General features: G+C 39.8%; 1 pseudogene; it reads right to left on the bottom strand.

The window, feature by feature from the left end:
• Window positions 1-429: 429 nt before the first annotated feature.
• The window catches only part of LOC114371610, a 48,018-nt pseudogene continuing 27,925 nt past the window's right edge, over window positions 430-20,522 (bottom strand).

Below are 20,522 nucleotides of genomic sequence, written 5' to 3'. Positions count from 1 at the left end.
AAAGTTACGCTATCAACTAAAAAGGACAACTTTGAGCCTTAGTAGAAATATCAACATAAGCAATCAGAACACTTGCAAACAATTTTGGTTTGTTAGTTGCACACGAAGTACGAAGAGATGACAACCGTAAGTTCAAATGTTTTAAGTGTATATAAATTAAACTCACGCAAAGTGTTTAACTTATATACAATGTAAATGTAAAATATTTTTACACAAACATTTAATACAAATTTATCTTATCACCATATCATGCTAATGAATAAGATAACAAGATAACATGTTTGTATAAAAAGATTTCATGTTGACACTATATATGAATTAAATTCATATGCAAATAGAGAGAACATAAAGATAAATCACATTGATAACATTCATTAGTTGTCATCTCTTTTATATATCTCAATAATGAAATCATATATTCTGAAATCTTCATCCAACCATGGTCCTCTTCCGTCCTCTTTGCTGCACTACAGGTTGTGAAAATGTATGGAGGTCAGTAGTGTTGAAGAAAATGTGTTAATTAAACAAGTATAAAAGGGAGGGTATAACCTTGTGCTAGTTTGTTCAATGTGGATGAGCACTGCTTTGATGACTTGCGGTATGCAGCAAGTATCTAATCCATCTGCCCAGATAAAAACTCAAATATTATATGTCACTTAATTGATTACCTGTTCATAACATGTTTGTCAAAGCAGAAAGCATATTATAGAAGAATATGGATTCAGTCTTTCTCACTAGATTGGCATGAATTTCTGGGCTAGTTAAGTAATCTCAGCCTCTTTGGTAAAAAGGAAAACCTTTGTGAGATGAGGCGTTCATCCTATTTAATACTCTGTCTCTTTAGCCCCAACATATCCTATGGTATTACTTACAATCATAAGGCTTCAAATTTGACATCGGTGAGAAGGGATAAACTTTATCCCCTAAAGTTTTTGCCCAGATCAACTTTAGTGCGCAAACTATAAAATCCGGATTGTAAACAGTAGAAAACAAGATAGAAAAGGCCTTTATGTATTCCATTGGTAAAGTTTTGGCCAAAAAACTAATCCCAAGCTTGGCAGAAAACCTCTTCATTGTCAGCTTTAATAAAAATGTAGAACAAAATGCAATTTTATGAAAATTAAGATGTAAAGTCTGAGGCTTTAAAATTGGGTGTACTAAAATTGATTTTCTGTGTTCACAGAAAAATTAAGGTAAAATGTACCACAATTTGTGTTATATGCTATCTTTTACCACTAACTCTGTGGAGTGCACTTGAATTCAAATTCTCACAATAGACAAATAAAACCCTCGTATCATCTTCTTAATTTTATATGGCATGATGACAGTTAGGAGGAAACAACAAGTTGACTTACCACATTCCCACATGAAGAATGCATTGACAGAATAGCTCTTTCAAGAACACACAAATACACAAAATCCACTTGACTTCTGTAACACAGATTGATAATATTTCTCATGCTGCATAATATGAATGAAGGATAATTGGACATCGCAGGACCTAAGAAGACGTGAATGAACTCACCAACTGATTGGTACCACTCTTTGAGAATGTTTGATGTTGTTAAATCACCATGAACAAGACCACAATCATGTAGCTTTCCAATTGCATGACCAATTTGGGATGCAATGTTGTCCATACACTCTTTGTCAACATCACGTGACCCAAACTCAAGAAATACATCTTTGACTGAAGGGCCCTCAACATACTCAAATGTCAAAGTGTGCAACACAGGACCCACAATATACAACATGGGAGTACAAACCCCAAGTTTCCTTGCTTTGGTCTTGCACCTCGCATCTTGCTCCAAAAAATTGGTGAAACAAAGACAATGATTTAATATTGGGGAAAGAATACAATTTTTTTAAATCTGACCGCGTTTAAGTGCTTGAGTGTCAGTTTAGAATCCAAAGTTGGATGGCTGTACTTCTTTGAGAAGTGTTCCTTGACAACACATCTCTTTCTCACAAAAAGAAGAGTCAAAAACCCTCTTCGAAAGGTAACATAATAAAAGGCATAAGGATTTGCAAAACAAGATAAACCAGGATTTCATAAAAGAAAAAAAAAAACATAAAGGTGGGTAGAATAAGTGAAAAAGATGATGGAACTCACAAACCAAGAGTGGGGTGAATTCGCTTTGGAAACAAATCGAAATTAAAAAAGAGTTTTGAAAAACTTTTACTTCTAAGGATTGCATCGCAAACTTTTTATTTAAAACCAATTATTGAATCAATAACCCATACACAATATCTGTTTGTTAAAGCACTTCAAAAAGAAATTTCTTTAAACTCAACATCAAAAATGCAATGGAAGAGAGATAAGATTCAAGAGAAGATAGACAACAAGATTTATACTAGTTTATTTTCTATTTCTAGAGAAGTTACTCCAGTTATCTAATTCAACCTGAATTAGATTTCCACTATGCACTTTGAGTTCTTACAAGAAATCACAATCAATCTCAATTCCTACCCAGAAAGTGAGACAAAGGCACCTAACCTTAGGGTCCTTTGTGAATAAAAGCTAAGACACACCTATTTTTAGCTCAAACTAGAAAACCCTATTCTAGTATGCTTTAGAAACTCATGCATATGTTGTAACAATATGTTAAAACATATGAGAACAGAGTCAAAGAGATACACAACCTTGTCATGGAACTCTCTGCAAACTTCTCAAAAGACTTGTGTATTCGATTATAGATAGATGGTAATCGATTAAAATAGAGAGTTTATGCACTGAAGAAGTTTCTAACCTTAGAAACAATCTTCCTGTTGGACAAGTGGCCTCAATAACTTAAGAGGGGGGGGGGGAGGGTGAATTAAGTTTCAAAATTTCCCACTAACAAACTTTTAACCCCCTTCTAAATGATAGGCTTAGAATGCAGAAGAAGAAGCAACAATCAATTTAATAATGTTCTTTAAACATGCAAGACAAAATTGATTGCAATAACCCACTTGAGATTTTCACTAACTTTGTAAAAATCCTTTACAGACTTTGAACACACCTTGGGATCCCACACCCTTGTGTTCAAGATTCTCCAAGAGACAACCCGTCTCTTGATTACAACTGACTTTCTGAAATGAACAGAAAAATTTATCTCCTTTAGAGTGGATGATACAAATTGAAGTTTCTAGAGAAATTTCTCTCTTTTAGAGATGATAATACAATTTGAAGTTCCTGGATCAATTCTCAAAATATTTGCAAGTGTTTTCCCAAGAGTTGTTGAGAGAGCATTTGACAATGAAGTTCTCTTAGAATATCTCTCGCTTTTCGAAGTTAGACACACATATATATAGGTCCTTCGTGCCTTTTCAAAATGGTTTGAAGAGATGTGTCTTTTCAAAAAGCTTTTTATGAAATTCTTTACTAGTAATCGATTACAGGTTTCTGGTAATCGATTACACAGTTATATTTTGAAGGGTCATGATTTTTCAAATTGAATTTCAAGAGTTCCGTTGCTGGTAATTGATTACACATCAATGGTAATCGGTTACAACTTTTAAATTCAAATTTCAAAACCCTTCTAAAAGCTATTTTTCAAAATTGTCTTCTGGTAATCGATTACACTGCCTAGTAATTGATTACCAGAGCCTTGGATGTCTTGGAAACACTTTGTTTTGAGGCAAAACCTTGATCTTTAATTAATCTTGAAGCAATGTTTGTTTGTTGAAGCAACCTTGTATTAATCTTGAAGCAATGCTTAATCTTTGAATGTTTGTTGAAGTAATCTTGAAAGCAACCTTGTTTGATTATTCTTTGGCATCATCAAAATCATGTATTCATACATTCACATTCTCCCCCTTTTTGATGATGACAATCATTATCAAGTGAATTTCTTTTCAGCATCATTAGAACCTGCATGATTCACATTCTTCCCCTTTTTGATGATGGCAATCATTATCAAGCAAATTCTTTTTGACATCATCAAATCCTGCATGATTCACATTCACCCCCTTGATTTTGCAATGATTGCTTATATGAAACAATTTGAAGATGTCATAGATTTCATATATATATAAAAACTCTCATAAAAAATAGATAATCCCCTTACTATCTTATCTTTTATCTATCTCCCCCCCTTTGTCAACATAAAAAATAAATCATGAGCAGAGAGAATAAAAACATTCAGCAATATATAATGAATTAAAGAAGTAGAGCATGTGTCGCAACCTACCCTTTGGCGGGCGAGTGAGGCGAGGCTCACGGGTGCATCTTCCAAAGGAGGAAAATGGGCGGAGTCGCCACCAACGTTTATTTGTGGAAAACGTCGGAAAAACCGAAGGAAACCGGTCATGAAGAATATTCCAGATTCGGGAGTTGTATTTACGTTTGAGGAAGGTATTAGCACCTCTCACGTTTGTCTCAAAGGACAACAACCTTAATTTTAGAATTGTGTGAAATTATGTACCTAAACTTTTATTTCTTTTTTATTTTTGAGGTCGACAAAAGCGGATCTCTTGCTCCTACGTACCCTCCATCGAAGAGGAAATCAGACCTACGTAGTTCTTTCTAAAGGGAAAGTCAAGCGATTCTTTTTACTTGGAAGGAGGTCCTTTTAAGGCGTTGGACCTTAAAATGACCCATTTTTACTTGGTGAGAAAAACTGAGGTATCGAACCTTAAAATCCTTTTTAGTGATTTTTTACGGACGAGCTTGACTTTGCGAGTTGATTTTAGCCTTAGTTTCACTTTAGTTATTAGTCAATTCAATTAAGAAAGAGAAATCCCAAAGAGAAACATCCGATTGATTTTTTTGGTTTATTTTACTAAAAGATATTTTTGATTATTATATTATTATTTTACCTCTTTTTGGTTTCCAACGTGGTTACGGCATGACCGAACGGTCGGATTTCATTTTAACATAAATTAACGGTTATTACAAATCAAATGATCGGTGGAAATTTATTTTATTTTTTGATTAGGCGAGAAAATGACTTAAGTAAATGACTAAAGCACGTTAAAAAGGGGGTACGAAAAGTAAATGAAATGAGAATAAAAGTACACGAAACAAATGAGGACCACCACGAGTACATAGAATGAATTGAAAAGTTCGATTTCGGGAACTTACCGGTTGAAGACCGAAGAACGACGAAGAACGAACGAAGAACGGTTGAAAATCTTCGCGAAATCACCCACGGAAACGTTACAGAAGCGCCTCGGCTTGGATTTTCTTCACGGAAAAAATTTTCCTCACCAATTTCAAGTGAATACGAAGTGCCAAGAAGGCTGAACCCCTTCCTTCTTCACTCCTCACTCTATTTATAGCAAAATAGGGGAGGAGCTTGCCACCCAGCTCGCCCAGGCGAGCTAGGTTGCTTCCTCTAGAAGCAACCGCCTTCTGGAGGAAGAATCAGGAAGGCCCAAGTGGGTCTGGTTGCTATTTGTACCCCTTTTTTTTACTAAATACGCCCCCTTTGCTTTTTTTTGGTGATTCTTTTTCCGTAACGTTACGAAACTTTACGAATTTCGTAACGATACTTGTTTTCTTTCCGTAATGTTATGGAACCTTACGGATCACGTAATTACTCCTTTTTTAGCTTTTGGAAAGTTACGAAAACTCACGGATTGCGTAACAATACTTCCTTTTAATTTTCGGCACGTTACGAAATTTCACGGGTTGCATAAAAATGCTTCCTTTTGATTTCCGGCATGTCTCGGAACTTCACGTATTGTGCAAGAAAGGGTGCCAAGGACCTTGAAGCGGTCAACCAAAGGTTGCATGCCCTCAAACAATAGTCCCCGGACGAAATTAGGGTATGACAGTTGCCCCTATTTACTTACCTTTTATCGGAGATAAGAGGAAAGCAAAGACAGAACACTGATTTTGTCCGTCTTTTCCCTTTCCGTGATTAGTCTATGACGACTTCCGTCTCTCCTTCTTCTTTCTCTGTACAACACAAAACAAACACAAACAACAACAAAAAATACCAACAACATAATATACACATACACATGTTTGGCGAAGGAACTGATCGGGAAAATAACAAAAACCACATTTCCCAACCACCGGAGGCTCCGCGCTTGATAACGGAGGACACATGAACAGCGCTAGGCAATCAATTCATGTGACTCCAAATAAGATTTGAGGGTTGAGGAAAGGCGAATAGCGCTAGTCTATCAATTCGCGGGGCTCCAGACTCGATGGTGGAGGACGCATGAATAGCGCTAGGAAATCAATTCATGGGTCTTCGAATAAGATTTGAGGGTGGAGGATAGGCGAACAGCGCTAGACAATCAATTCGCGGGGCTCCAGACTCGATGGTGGAGGACGCATGAACAGCGCTAGGCAATCAATTCATGGGTCTCCGAATAAGATTTGAGGATGGAGGATAAACGAACAGCGCTAGACAATCAACTCACGGGACTCCAGACTCGATGGTGGAGGACGCATCAAAAGCGCTAGGCAATCAATTCATGGGTCTCCGAATAAGATTTGAGGCTGGAGGATAGGCGAACAGCGCTAGGCAATCAATTCGCGGGGTTCTAGACTCGATGGTGGATGACGCATGAACAACGCTAGGCAATCAATTCATGGGTCTCCGAATAAGATTTGAGGGTGGAGGATAGGCGAACAGCACTAGGCAATCAATTCTACAAGGTTCCGGAATTTCAACAAACATTATCGCCCATAACAAAGTAAGCACTAACGCAACAGTCCAAACAAAATGTATGCACAAAACAAAGGACAATCGAAAAAAACAACTAAAACAAACGTTAGTCCCTCAAGTCATAGAAACAAGATAACATACAAATGATAAATGATGGAACATACGAATTTGGGGATCCCACGGTCATGTGGCTCCGCATGCCACCGGACTCTTGGGTCACGGTAACAAAAGGTGGGGTGGTCGACAAAAGCAGGGCTTTTGCTCCTACATATCCTCAATTTGTGATGAGGAACTCAGACCTACGTAGTTCTTGATAACTGTGAGACTAAAAATAGTCTCGGTGTTTTTCTTCACTAAAATGCGAACATGCTTTAGTAAAGAGACAAAACTTCCAACTGATCAGAGCAACATATGCTTTTTGGACGAAAAACAATGTGTCTATCGGGGAAGGAGAGTATGCTGATGAATTTTTCTCATAACCGTAAATGAGATTTTGGATGTTAGCATTTCGTTTCTAAACGACCATCTAGAGGAACACTGGGTCCAACAAAAATAAGAGAAAATCACTCAAAGTGTATCAATCTCACACAGGTAAGTGTTTTATCCTAATTCTGAACCATAGATATGTCATGACTTGATTTTGAAAATCATTTCCTATCAAATCAAAGATTACATGCATGATCATAGATCAATAGGACTTTTTCTTGGGAATGGTTTTTTTTTTGTGGGGAATTTGGCTTTGAGTGTTTTTGCCTTTTCTTTTTCTGTTTTTGTTTAGTGCGGGGCGAGAAAGTCGCTAGCGCATAGGATTTTGGTTGGCAATCAAAGGGAGAGGACCACTTTAGGTCGTGGTTTCCTTTCTTTTTCTTGTTTACTTAGTGACAATTCTGTATTGTTCAGATATTGTCTGGTCCAAAGACCTTTCTGCATATTTCTTCTGTTTTCTTCCGATCTTTGATCAGGAACTTTCTTTCTTTTTTTGCTTTCTCCCACTCTTTGATTGGGAATTTTCCTATTTTTTTTTTTGTTTTCTTCCGAGGGCAAGGATTGACATTCTCACCCTGGGTCAAGGTTTATGATAAGCTGGGATTTTGGCTTTAAGGCTTGTAGAATGGCTGGTCATGATATATGTCAGGGTTTGGACAGCGGTTCGGGGATAAAGGGGATGCCCCACATTATTTCCATGACACACATGCAACGATGACGATTAGGAAATTTTATGCAAAACTGGTCATGCATGCAACTATGAGGACACTCAAGCATCAAGTTTTTATGGTTATGTGACACTAGGGCTCAGGATTCATTTTCCCTATTTAAGTCAACCTAGTGTTTCCAAAATATGTTCTTTTATCAATTCATGCATTCATCCAAGTCTATTTTGGGCGTTCGGGAAAATTTTCACAGCATTCACCCTTCAGGTGCATACACATTTTTTTTTCAAAAACTGGTTATGATCAGTGAATTTTTCAAAGAAAAGCTGGAAGTTATCTCTTTTCAAAAGCATGTTGGTTTTTTTAGTTGAAAGATACATTTTTTGGTTTTCTTTTTCTTGTTTGTTTTTTTTGTTTTTTTTTTCATTAGGTATTATGCTACCTAAACATGTGTATATTTTTTGTGAGGTATTTTTGCTATATACATGCATATCCAAGGTATCTTGCTACCTAAACATACATATATATATATTGTGAGGTATTTTTTTCCACATACATGCATATCCAAGGTATCTTGCTATCTAAACATACATACATACATACATATGTGTGTATATATATATATATATATATATATATATATATTGTGAAGTATGACTACCTTTTGAGCTTGTGCTTGTTTTATTTATATATATATAACAAGCAGAGATTTAAAAGGTACTAGGTTGCCTCCTAGTAGCGCTTCTTTAACATCTTGAGCTGGACGCCTTATGACTTGTCGGTCACTGACCCAGTGCTTTGCTTACCTTTGGCTTTGGACTTGGTCGCCTATTGGTCGGCCATGTATCGTAGGCAACGCTCTAACCTTTTTGTGGATGAGCTGAGGTGAACTCTAGAGGTGGTGGCGGTGCATCTGTTGCCCGCTGCCGGCCATCCCCAGGCTGCTGTGGTGTTTCACCCTGCGCCTGCCTGGGGGCGTAGTACTTCTTGATGAAAGCTCGATTAGTAGTGGGCCTGATGACCTTGCTGGAGGCGACAGGCACTCCGTAGAACTGACAGAGGCCCGTAATCAGAGTTGGCAACTCCAAGACCCTGTTGGACTTCTTCGGGTCCACTGGGTGTCTTGCGGGCGCGATCCCTGCAAACAATAGATGACATCAGAAATCAGTTGAGCGATGTGCATACTTACCTATGTCATGATGGCGTGACCTTGCTGGGGGGAACGGGCACCCTGTAGGACTAACAGAGGCCCGTAACTAGAGCTGGAAACCCCAGGGCCCTGTTGGACTTCTCCTGGTCCACTGGGTGTCTTTGTGGGTGTGATTCCTGCAAACAATAGATGGTATCAAAAATCAGTTGAACCATATGCATACTTACCTATGTCGGGACGACACAGACCAACTGATACCTCCGCAAGGGAGATCCGTATTGTGGCCGCTGGACGGAATGTTGCTAAGTAGCAACGTCATCCATATCTGTGTAAGAGTGGTCATGTTGGTGCGCATGATCCAAACTCGTCTCTTTGCAGTGGCACGGGTGAAATCTTGTCCTGGTATGCACAGTAGCTATGCGATAGCCTCCTCCTCTGGTTGTGTTCGCATAGTTGGTCGCCCTCCAATATCAGGGGGTGGCCCAGGAACTGATAAAAGGAAGCTACTGGCCCCTTAACCGGGAGCGTAAGTCTCGGTTAAGCATTAAGGGTAGAGGACCTCAAATTCTCTTAAGGTGCGGATGTGGAGCCCACTGAAGGCGAGAGAGCGTAGCCCTCTTGAAGGCGAGGACGTGTAGTCCTTTGAAGGCGAGGACGTCTAGTCCTCTGAAGGTGAGGGCGTGAAACCCTCTGAAGGTGAGGACGTGAAGCCCTCTGAAGGTGGGGACGTGCAATCCTCTGAAGGTGAGGCCGTGTAGCCTTTTGATGGCGAAGGCGTACAACCCTTTGAAGGCGAGGACATGTAGTCCTCTAAAGGCGAGGGCGTGTAGCCCTCTAAAAGGGAAGACATGTAGTCCTCTGAAGGTAAGGGCATGTAGCCCTCTGAAGGCGAGGACGTCCAGTCCTCTGAAGGCGAGCGCGTGCAACCCTCTTAAGGCGAGGACGTGTAGTCCTCTAAAGGTGAGGGCGTGTAGCCCTTTGAAGGCGAGGACGTGTAGCCCTCTGAAGGTGAGGACGTGTAGTCCTCTGAAGGCGAGGACGTGTGGTCCTCTGACGTGGAGGACGTGTAGTCCTCTGAAGGCGAGGACGTCTAGTCCTCTGAAGGCGAGGGCATGCAGCCCTCTGAAGGTGAGGACGTGCAGCCCTCTGAAGGTGAGGACGTGCAGTCCTCTGAAGGTGAGGCCGTGTAGCCTTCTGATGGCGAAGCCGTACAATCCTTTGAAGGAGAGGACATGTAGTCTTCTAAAGGCGAGGGCGTGTAGCCCTCTAAAAGGGAAGACGTGTAGTCCTTTGAAGGTAAAGGCATGTAGCCCTCCGAAGGCGAGGATGTCCAGTCCTCTGAAGGCGATGGTGTGCAACCCTCTTAAGGCGAGGACGTGTAGTCCTCTGAAGGTGAGGGCGTGTAGCCCTCTGAAGGCGAGGACCTGTAGCCCTCTGAAGGCGAGGACGTGTAGTCCTCTGAAGGCGAGGACGTGTAATCCTCTGAAGGTAAGGATGTGTAGTCCTCTGAAGGTGAGGATGTGCAAGTCCTTTGAAAGTGAGGACATGTAGTCCTTTGAAAGTGAGGACGTGTAGTCCTTTGAAAGTGAGGACATGTAGTCCTCTGAAAGTGAGGATGTGTAGTCCTCTGAAAGTGAGGACATGTAGTCCTCTGAAGGTGAGGACGTGTAGTCCTTTGAAAGTGAGGAGATGTAGTCCTCTGAAAGTGAGAACGTGTAGTCCTCTGAAAGTGAGGACATGTAGTCCTCTGAAGGTGAGGATGTGTAGTCCTCTGAAGGCGAGGGCGTGTACCCAAGGGTCCACCCTTATGAAAAAGCAAGAGATTGAGTCATCAAGAGTGCCGATCATCCCAAACTCAAAAGATTGGACATTAGATGTAGGAAATCTATGTAGTTAACATGATTTTTAGGGATGTAGATGCATGCAACCTTTGTCATGAAATTTGGTTAATGCGGACCTCATATGAAACAATGCAATGCAATGGAAAGTTGTACAATGTTCATGACATTCTTTCCCTATTTTGTGATTTTGATTTTGATTAAATTTTTTTTGGAAAACACAGATTGACTGTCCTTTTGAAAGAGGTGATAATTCATGCAACCTTATCCTATCTTTTGCGAATCTCTCTGGGAACTCCCTCAGAGTGTATGTTCTGTTTGATTTAGTCACTTGACCATTTTGGAGTGGAGGCAATGGAGCCGTTTGAAGTTTAATCAATCCATTGAAATTTCGGGGTTTGCCCCCTTTTTTTTTTGGTTTAAAAACATTGACGGGTGAGAATTTTTTATCTGCCCTTATGTTCACTCGATGCCCCTCATTGCCCCAGTGTAAGGCTTTGAGGTACTAATTGTTATCTTTCGTCATGACCTTGTAGCTGGGAACCTATTGGGTGAGAACTTCTAATCTGCCCCTACGTTCGCTTAAGGTTTTTGCATGGTGCCTTTCATTGCCCTAGTGTAAGGCTTTGAGGTACCAATTGTTGTCTTTCGTCATGACCTTGTAGCAAGGAACCTATAGGGTGAGAACTTCTAATCTGCCCCTAGGTTTGCTTGAGGTTTATGCATGGTGCCTTTCATTGCCCCAGTGTAGGGCTCTAAGGTTTTGTTTTCACAACCTTGTAGCAAGGGAGAATGAAAGAAGTAGTTGATTTTTGCAAAAAGAATTTTCCAAGGACGAGCAATAGTTGAAAGATTTTTTTAGTTGATGGATTAAGTCAAACGACTCCTATGTAGAAGCAAGATATTTTGATGTTTTGATGATGCCAAAGGATCAAGTGCTTCTAAGTTTTATTCAAGACAAGAATCCAAGAATCCAAGAAAATCAAGATAAATGATCAAGTTGATCTCTATAATCTTAGGAAGAAGTTTCCAAATTGAAAAAGCAAAAGGTTTGGCCAAAGAATTCTATCTAAATCATTTCAAATTGTGATTTACTCTCTGGTAATCGATTACCAGCAGCTGAAAATGTTTATAACAGTCACTAGAAATTTGAATTCAAAATTTATAATGTGTAATTGATTACACATGGATGGTAATTGATTACCAGCAGTTTATTGAACGTTTTAATTCAAATTTCAAAACCTGTAATTGTTTACACAAGTCTTGTAATCGATTACCAGAGGGGATTTTCAGAAAATAATTTCCAAGAGTCACATCTATTCAAATGTTTTATGAATGGCCATCAAAGGTGACTTGGAAACACAGATTTAAAGAGAGTTTTCATTGCCCAAAAGGTTTTATCCTCTCAAAAGATTAAGAGTTTTTTTGAACTGAAATGTCTTATCCTCTCAAAAAGATTCCTTGGTCAACCACTTGTATATTCAATAAGGAATTTTGATTGATCTTCATTGTACAATCTATCTCTTTTAAGAGAGATTTCTTCTTCTCTTCTTCTTATTTCTGAAAAGGGATTAAGAGATCGTGGGTCTCTTGTTGTAGAGGATTCTTGAACACAAGGGAAGGGTTGTCCCTGTGTGGTTTAGACTTTGTAGAAGGAGTTTTACAAAGAGAGTGGAAAATCTCAAGTGGGTTGCTTGAGGACTGGACGTAGGCCCGGGAAGTGGCCAAACCAATATAAATCAAGTTTGCATTCTTCTCTTCCCTTGAACTTCTTTTATTTATTTCTATTTATCTTTTGCTTGAAAGAAGTTTATTTTGAATTGTCTTTTGAGTAATTCATGTTAAGGGTGCATTGTTAATCTAAAAAGAGAGAGTGAAAGTTTAATTGGGGAATAGTCTTTGTATCTTAATTCAACCCCCCCTTCTTAAGATAACTGAGGCCATTTGCCCCACATCCTATTCTTGATAACTCACTTCTCTCTAAAAAGACAAACTTTCCGAAATGATAAAATGAGGTCACATGAACATTTTGGAAACACAGTCAGTCAAATGCTTTTTTTTTTCTTTTTCCTTTGGAACTTTTTTTTTATTTTGAAACTTATTTGTTTTGAACTTTACTCGTTGTTTTACGGCACCCCCACCTACGTGCAAGACGAGTAATTTCTGATTGAACGGTCTTGGAAGTCAGCACTCAGGAGCGCATGTCGCTCGAGCAAACAAACCAATGGCTTGCACCCACATTCCAGTGGAAGTTGAATAAGCAAAGCTGCGTTTTAGAGAGGATGAGGGACAAAGATATCAAATTTATCCATTTTATTTAGCATTGTAACTGTGGTTTACAATAATGGTATAAACTTGAAAATCCTGATGAGTCATTAGAGACATCTAACAACAGGTTTCAAAATTGCCCCATGTGTGGCATCTCTTGTCAATGTCAGGATTTACACGCGATCCTCCTCAAATTTCAGCCAGCCCGCATCAATTAGACCTTGCACCTTACGCTTCAGGGCCCTACAATGCTCAATGGAATGTCCCGGGGCTTCTCCATGACAAGCACACGTTGCGTTCGAGTCGTATTCTCAGAGAAACGGAGGTTGATGAACCTTGGCTAGGGTTATGGCTTCCATTGAATTATCAAGTAGATATGGGAGCAAGTCAGCATAGGACACCGAAATTGGGGTGAATTCTAAGGCTTTTTCGTTGCAAAATTCATTTCATGGTTGGTGTTTTGGTTTGTGCTAAAGGTGGTGTTTAGCATTGGTCGTGTGGTAGGTGAGTTTTGTGGTTGATTTAGGGATGGCCTTTGTGGATAACTGGGTGGTGGGTAAGGAGAAGGTTTGTTATTGGCTGAGTAATGACATTGTTGGGTTGGTGGGAAACTTGGCTGTATAGGAATGGCAGTCACAGTATGGATTTCTCCCTCATTCTGACCCTCTTCATTTGCCCCAGTTTTTTTTTGCATTTATCCAAGCAGGATGATTAAATTTGCCTCTTTTCATACCTACTTTGATCCATTCGTTGGTGAAAACTAAATTAGTGAAGCTTGAAGGTGTGTAACCCACCTTTTCCATAATAGAACACAGTTAATATGTCTACTACCATTGTGATAATCTCTTTCTCTATCATTGAGAGAAACACTTGGGTTGCCAGGTCCCTCCACCTTTGGGCGTACTCTTTGAAAGATCCGTGCCCCTTTTTTGCACATATTTTGTAGTTGCATCCTATCCGAAGTCATTATACTGACACCGCCTAATGAAGGCAACCATTAGGTCCTTCCAAGAATGGACTCGGGAAGGTTCCAAGCTAGTGTACCAGGTAACAGCTACCCCAGTAAGACTTTCTTGGAAGGAATGTATCAGCAATTTCTCATCTTTTGCGTATGCCCCCATCTTCCGACAATACGTCTTTAGATGGTTCTTGGGGCAAGTAGTCCCCTTGTACTTGTCAAAGTCCAACACCTTGAACTTGGGAGGGCTGATGATATTGGGTACTAGGAACAACTCTTCTAGGTTAGCAAAGGCATAATCTTCACCTCCTTTAATGGCCCTGAGCCTTTCCTCTAGATAATCCAACTTTCCCATTTCCACCATAGCATGAGGGTTTTTACTTGTTATGGAATGCAAGAGGTGTAGTTGTGGGTGATACTGAGGGCCCTCCAAAGTGTTGTGCAGGGGTATATCACCAACTGCTTGCCCTTCAGTGGAATATCCGAGGCAAGGCTCGAAGTTGGCTAGATTGTGGTGGGGAATTTCATGTGTCTCCCCCACGGCTTAAGAGACATGTTCATGATAGCTCGGGGTTGTTGGCTCTCAAGGGGTATAGGAGTGGAGTTATTGACATTCTCATTGGGAGTGTATGCCACATTGGGTGGCGTATAGTTGGGAGACAAGCCATATGGTGGGAAGGCGTGCTCGTTTTGAATTTGCACATCATGGGGTCATCCGTACTTCCCAAATCTTTGCCTACCATATCTGAGGTTGGATGATTCATTTGGTTGAGGCCAGATGGGGGCATCGGGTTCACCTTAGCAACAGTGTTGGTAGCGGTAACTGCAACCACATTGGCTTCCATTATCTTCTTCATGCTCATCATGGCCTCCATCATTGTGGCCATTTGCTCTTTCATGGCCTCCATGTCGGCCTTCATCTGCTCTTGTACCTTCTCTACATTACCCATTACTCTAGCTCTAGCACGGGTTCGGTAAGGGCACCGTAAAACATGTTCTTTTCTTTTTTATAACAATGATTTTTTTTCAAGGAAAGAATGCAATGAGCAATGCAACCAATGAAAAGCATGGATGTATGCGAATGATGCACAGTTGAAGTATTGCGAATTTTTATGTGGGATATGGGGTTGAATCAATTTAGATTTTCAACATGGTCCATGACATCTTTGTCAAGGTGAACTGGAAGTAACAAGGACATCAACAATCCTAAATGTGTTTGGCAGTAGACGAAGCGGCGATGTAACTCGATCCATCTTTTGCCCCAATTTTTTGCAAGATGGTTACTTCCATGCTTCCACTTGACTTGATGAACCTTTTCGTAAAAGCATGAGCTTGGTTCAACCCCATAATCCAAAGAATGACAATTTTGATCGCCAATACTTCGACACATTTCATAGAGATGAAAGACTCGGGCATACGTATGCTATGCATGAAAAATGTAATTATGAAATTGAGATGCCCGGATAAACATCTTTTCTTAGTTAACCATGCATTTGGTACCATGTTTAATCATTTTGTTTTGTTTTTTTTTTATATATTTTTAGAAATGGGTTTATGATCCCAACATGGTTGGCTCATGGTACCTAACACATGCAACTAAGAATGCATCATGAATTTTCATGCTTCCCTTTTTTTGTTTTTGTTTTGTAGAGGAAAACGCAAGGATCATGCATGAGCAAACATGAAAATAAAAGGTATTCAATTTGTAGAACAAAAAGTATGTTGAACACATATGCATGATGATGCAATGACTCATGCAAAATGTGAGGCTGGAAAATGATAATGGACGATTGCAGGAACAATATGTTCATTATGATGCCATGAAGAGATGTTTATGTGATGCATGATATGAATGCATTTACGGACACGAGAGCCCGAAAAATTATTTCTTCTTACTTGTGCATTTGGGGGCGCAGTGCCCCATGTGTGCAGTTTAAGAAGGTGATATGGATCTTCCGGCTTCCCATGACAAAAGACGAGACCAACATACAACGTGTGCGTGACGACATGATGTAGACGCGCAAAAGCATAACACGGGGATGCACAGAGTACGACAATATCCACAAATAATTACAAGCAAAGGCGTACATGACATTTAGGACTACATGCATGGCAGTGTTTAAAACGGCACGTAGCGCGTTTGCTCTGTGCCCCTATTTTAGGGACCTATAGGATAATATATAGGGGTCTCTAATAACTACTCCCAACGATCCATATCTCACATGGCTGTTTTCTAGAGGTATCATTACTCAAGATAATAATATTGCGGCGGTACGGAATACCAGCGACAACACATTATAAAGAGAGAAAGCTCTAGACGAGGTTTCACTATTATCAAGCAAGTCGGAGACCTAGCATGACCATAGATCCACCTCCACTCCTTAGATTTCCATGGACCCGGGTATAGGGCCCCTTTTTTACTCAAACCCGTGGGTGCTTAGAATGTGGTGTAAAAATGTGGAAAAGACAACATTTATTATTTTTACATAGTTCAAGAAATTTTTACACCCTTTTTTACACAGTTGTATTTACATTTGAGGAAGGTATTAGCACCTCTCACATTTGTCTCAAAGGACAACAGCCTTAATTTTAGAATTGTGTGAAATTGTGTACCTAAACTTTTATTTCTTTTTTATTTTTGAGGTCGACAAAAGCGGGGCTCTTGCTCCTACGTACCCTCCATCGAAGAGGAAATCAGACCTACGTAGTTCTTTCTAAAGGGCAAATCAAGCGATTCTTTTTACTTGGAAGGAGGTCCTTTTAAGGCGTTGGACCTTAAAATGACCCATTTTTACTTGGTGAGAAAAACTGAGGTATCGAACCTTAAAATCCTTTTTAGTGATTTTTTTGCAGACGAGCTTGACTTTGCGAGTTGATTTTAGCCTTAGTTTCACTTTAGTTATTAGTCAATTCAATTAAGAAAGAGAAATCCCAAAGAGAAACGTCCGATTGATTTTTTTGGTTTATTTTACTAAAATATATTTTTTGTTTATTATATTATTATTTTACCTCTTTTTGGTTTCCAACGTGGCTACGGCATGACCGAACGGTCGGATTTCATTTTAACAGAAATTAACGGATATTACAAATCAAATGATCGGTGGAAATTTATTTTATTTTTTGATTAGGCGAGAAAATGACTTAAGTAAATGACTAAAGCATGTTAAAAAGGGGGTACGGAAAGTAAATGAAATGAGAATAAAAGTACACGAAACAAATGAGGACCACCACGAGTACATAGAATGAATTGAAAAATTCGATTTCAGGAACTTACCGGTTGAAGACCGAAGAACGACGAAGAACGAACGAAGAATGGTTGAAAATCTTCGCGAAATCACCCATAGAAATGTTACGGAAGCGCCTCGGCTTGAATTTTCTTCATGGAAACAATTTTCCTCACTAATTTCAAGTGAATACGAAGTGCCAAGAAGGCTGAACCCCTTCCTTCTTCACTCCTCCCTCTATTTATGGCAAAATAGGGGAGGAGCTTGCCACCCAGCTCGCCCAGGCGAGCCAGGTTGCTTCCTACAACAGCAACCGCCTTCTGGAGGAAGAATCTGGAAGGCCCAAGTGGGCCTAGTTGCTATTTGCACCCCCCGTTATACTAAATACACCCTTTTGCTTTTTTTGGTGATTCTTTTTCCGTAATGTTACGAAACTTTACGAATTTCGTAACGATACTTGTTTTCTTTCCATAAGGTTACAGAACCTTATGGATCACGTAATTACTCCTTTTTTAGCTTTTGGAAAGCTACGGAAACTCACGGATTGCGTAACAATACTTCCTTTTGATTTCCGGCACGTTATGGAATTTCACGGATTGCGTAACAATGCTTCCTTTTGATTTCCAGCATGTCTTGGAACTTCACGTATTGTGCAACAAAGGGTGCCAAGGACCTCGAAGCGGTCAACCAAAGGTTGCATGCCCTCAAACAATAGTCCCCGGGCGAAATTAGGGTATGACAGCATGCCATACCGTTCAAGTATCATTTCATGGCTTCAAAGAAATTGTTACCGCTTGTTGGTGTAACATCCTGAAATATTATAAGTTATAAATCGATATTTAATTGTATTTATCTTGTTATTGGACTATATGGTTGACTTGAATGATTTGAGATATGACTTGAGTTAGTCATGTGTGAATTTCTTGATATGGATGTTGAGTTATGTGGAATTTTGTTGAGCTAAGTTGAAATTATGAGATTTTAGATTTTTGCCTAAACCTAGTTTAGTAAATTCGCGATCCCGGATTTGTTAACCGTTGGATTGTCTTCAAATTTTGTTTGGAGCTTCCTAAGACATGTGTCCACAGTCTGACCGTTGGGACTTTTAAAATAACAACTTTTGGTCTCTTGCTAAGCGCGAATGGCGGACTAAGCGCAATTCGAACAAAGAGGGAATTGCGCAGAGCACCCAGAGGTGCGCTAAGCCCAATTCCAACAGAGAGGGAATTGCGCTGAGCGCCTAGAGGTGCGCTAAGCAAGCCCTAGTCCAGAGGGGGCTGTGCTAAGCCTAAATTCTTGCGCTAAGCGCAAGAAGTGGACTTCGACTTAGCGCGACAGGCTTGCTAAGCGCAATTTGCAGGTTATAAATACATTTTTAGCATGAAAACACAATTTTTTCACTCTCTGCTTCTCCAAAATGCCACCCAAACCCTAAAACCTCATATTTCCACCACCCAAGACCACTGGTGGCCGCCGTAAGCCGCCATTGCTTGCCATTGGACCCCCACCCCAAGAGGAACATTTTAATCGAAGTAGAATCCTCAGAATCCTCCTCAAAGATTCGATGGAGAAAATCCCTCAATCCTCTATTTCAAAGTTTCTCTGAGGTAATCTTGACTTCTAAACCTTCTCCTAGCTATTTTGAGTTCCTCTTAGTGTCTCTTATGTGTTGGGTACTGTAATAGGGTGTTTTTACACTTCCTTTGAAAACCCCTAGAGAAAGAAAAAGTTATCTTTTTATAACATTGAGGTTATTTTTGTGGCATTCACTGAACCCCAATCATATTGGAGTGATCGGAATTTCAAAACGATGCTTCCTTTTTGTAGAATCCGAAATACCCCTTAGCCCTTTATGTTTTGACAGGGGTATTTGACCCCGAATGTTGTCATTGACCTTGCTTTTGAAATCTATATTGAATTTCCTTCAATTTGGCATATAGAGACTTGCGTTTGGATGGACGAGCGTGAACGAGAGAGACCTCTGAGTAATGCAAAGGGGAACTGACGGAGAGCTCACGGTAGGTGAGGGGAGTTTATTATAAATTTACCATTTTTACACCATGGTTAGGGTCAGGGAACCTATCTATGAGAATATATGGTTGTCCCTGCTGCATGCTGATTTTTTTTTCTAGAAAACCATGTTTTCGACGAATGGGATGTGATATATATATATATATATATATATAGTTGATGAATAAAATTATTGTCCTTATTTGACTTGTGTTGTTTGAAGACTTGAGGAGTGTGAATCTCAGGCATGAAAGATATATGTACATGCGGAATGTGACTTAGTGTTGATGTTGCTATTGCTATTGATGACTTTAAATGATATGTGGTGAGGTTAACATTTATGATGATATTGATTTGAGATGACATTGTTAATGTTGATCATGTCAACATGGGTTGATGTTATTATTGATGATTATGTTAATATGAAATGAAGTTGTTGTTGTTGTTGGTAATGTCATTGAGATAAGATCATGTTATGTTGAGAATGATATTGGAATGAAATGTTGATGATGTTGGAAATGCATTGAGATGATGCATGTTGTGTATGTTCATGGGGGGGGGGGTGCATTGACCTTGTCAGATGTCCCTGGTGGGGGAAAATAGAGTGGTTAAGCAGTTTAAACATCTCTGAGGGGATGTTTAGGATCTTTAATTCATCCATGGTCTTTGTACTTGATGGTGCTTGTTAGTCGATGAATATGACTAACTTTTGTGTATAAAACCTGTGTAAATTGTATCAAACTTCCCCAATTTATGGTTATTTTGTAGAGTTATAAGTACTTTCTATTAAGTATAGGTAATAAATACTTAGTATTTCCATTTTGTGTGTTTAATAATCATTTTCTCTCAATTTCAGGTTAATTAGGCGACTCTAAAAAGTGTTGCTTTCACCTTTTCGCTAAGCCAATCTGTTGGCTTAGCAAACGTCCGCTAAGCGTAACACTCATTGGCTAAGCGTGAGGAAGAATTTGGAAGAAGATGAGCTGTACAGGTTCGCTAAGCACACCACTTAATCTCACTAAGCGCACCGCTTTAGTCCATCTGCTAAGCAACAAAAACACGCGCTAAGCTGAAATTCACTAATGTGCGCTAACCGCACGAGCACGGACAAGGCCACCTATTTAAGCCTGAAATCAGATTTTGTGAAGGGAGTTTGGGCTAAGAGCTGAAGCTTTGCATGTCTAGTGATTCTAGAGAAAGAAAGGTCCAAGTTCCAGAGAGTTTTGAGAGATTTTGTTATGTGAAGATCTGCCAGAGCTTGAAGAGGAAGCCGTCTGAGAGCTTGAGATGAGTTTGTGAGTGGTTGTGAGATCCTAGA

The sequence above is a fragment of the Glycine soja genome, chromosome 2 (genome assembly GCF_004193775.1).
Source record: "Glycine soja cultivar W05 chromosome 2, ASM419377v2, whole genome shotgun sequence".
NCBI lineage: Eukaryota > Viridiplantae > Streptophyta > Magnoliopsida > Fabales > Fabaceae > Glycine > Glycine soja.
The sequence above is the reverse complement of the archived record's forward strand: the minus strand, read 5'-3'. Positions and strand labels throughout refer to the sequence as shown.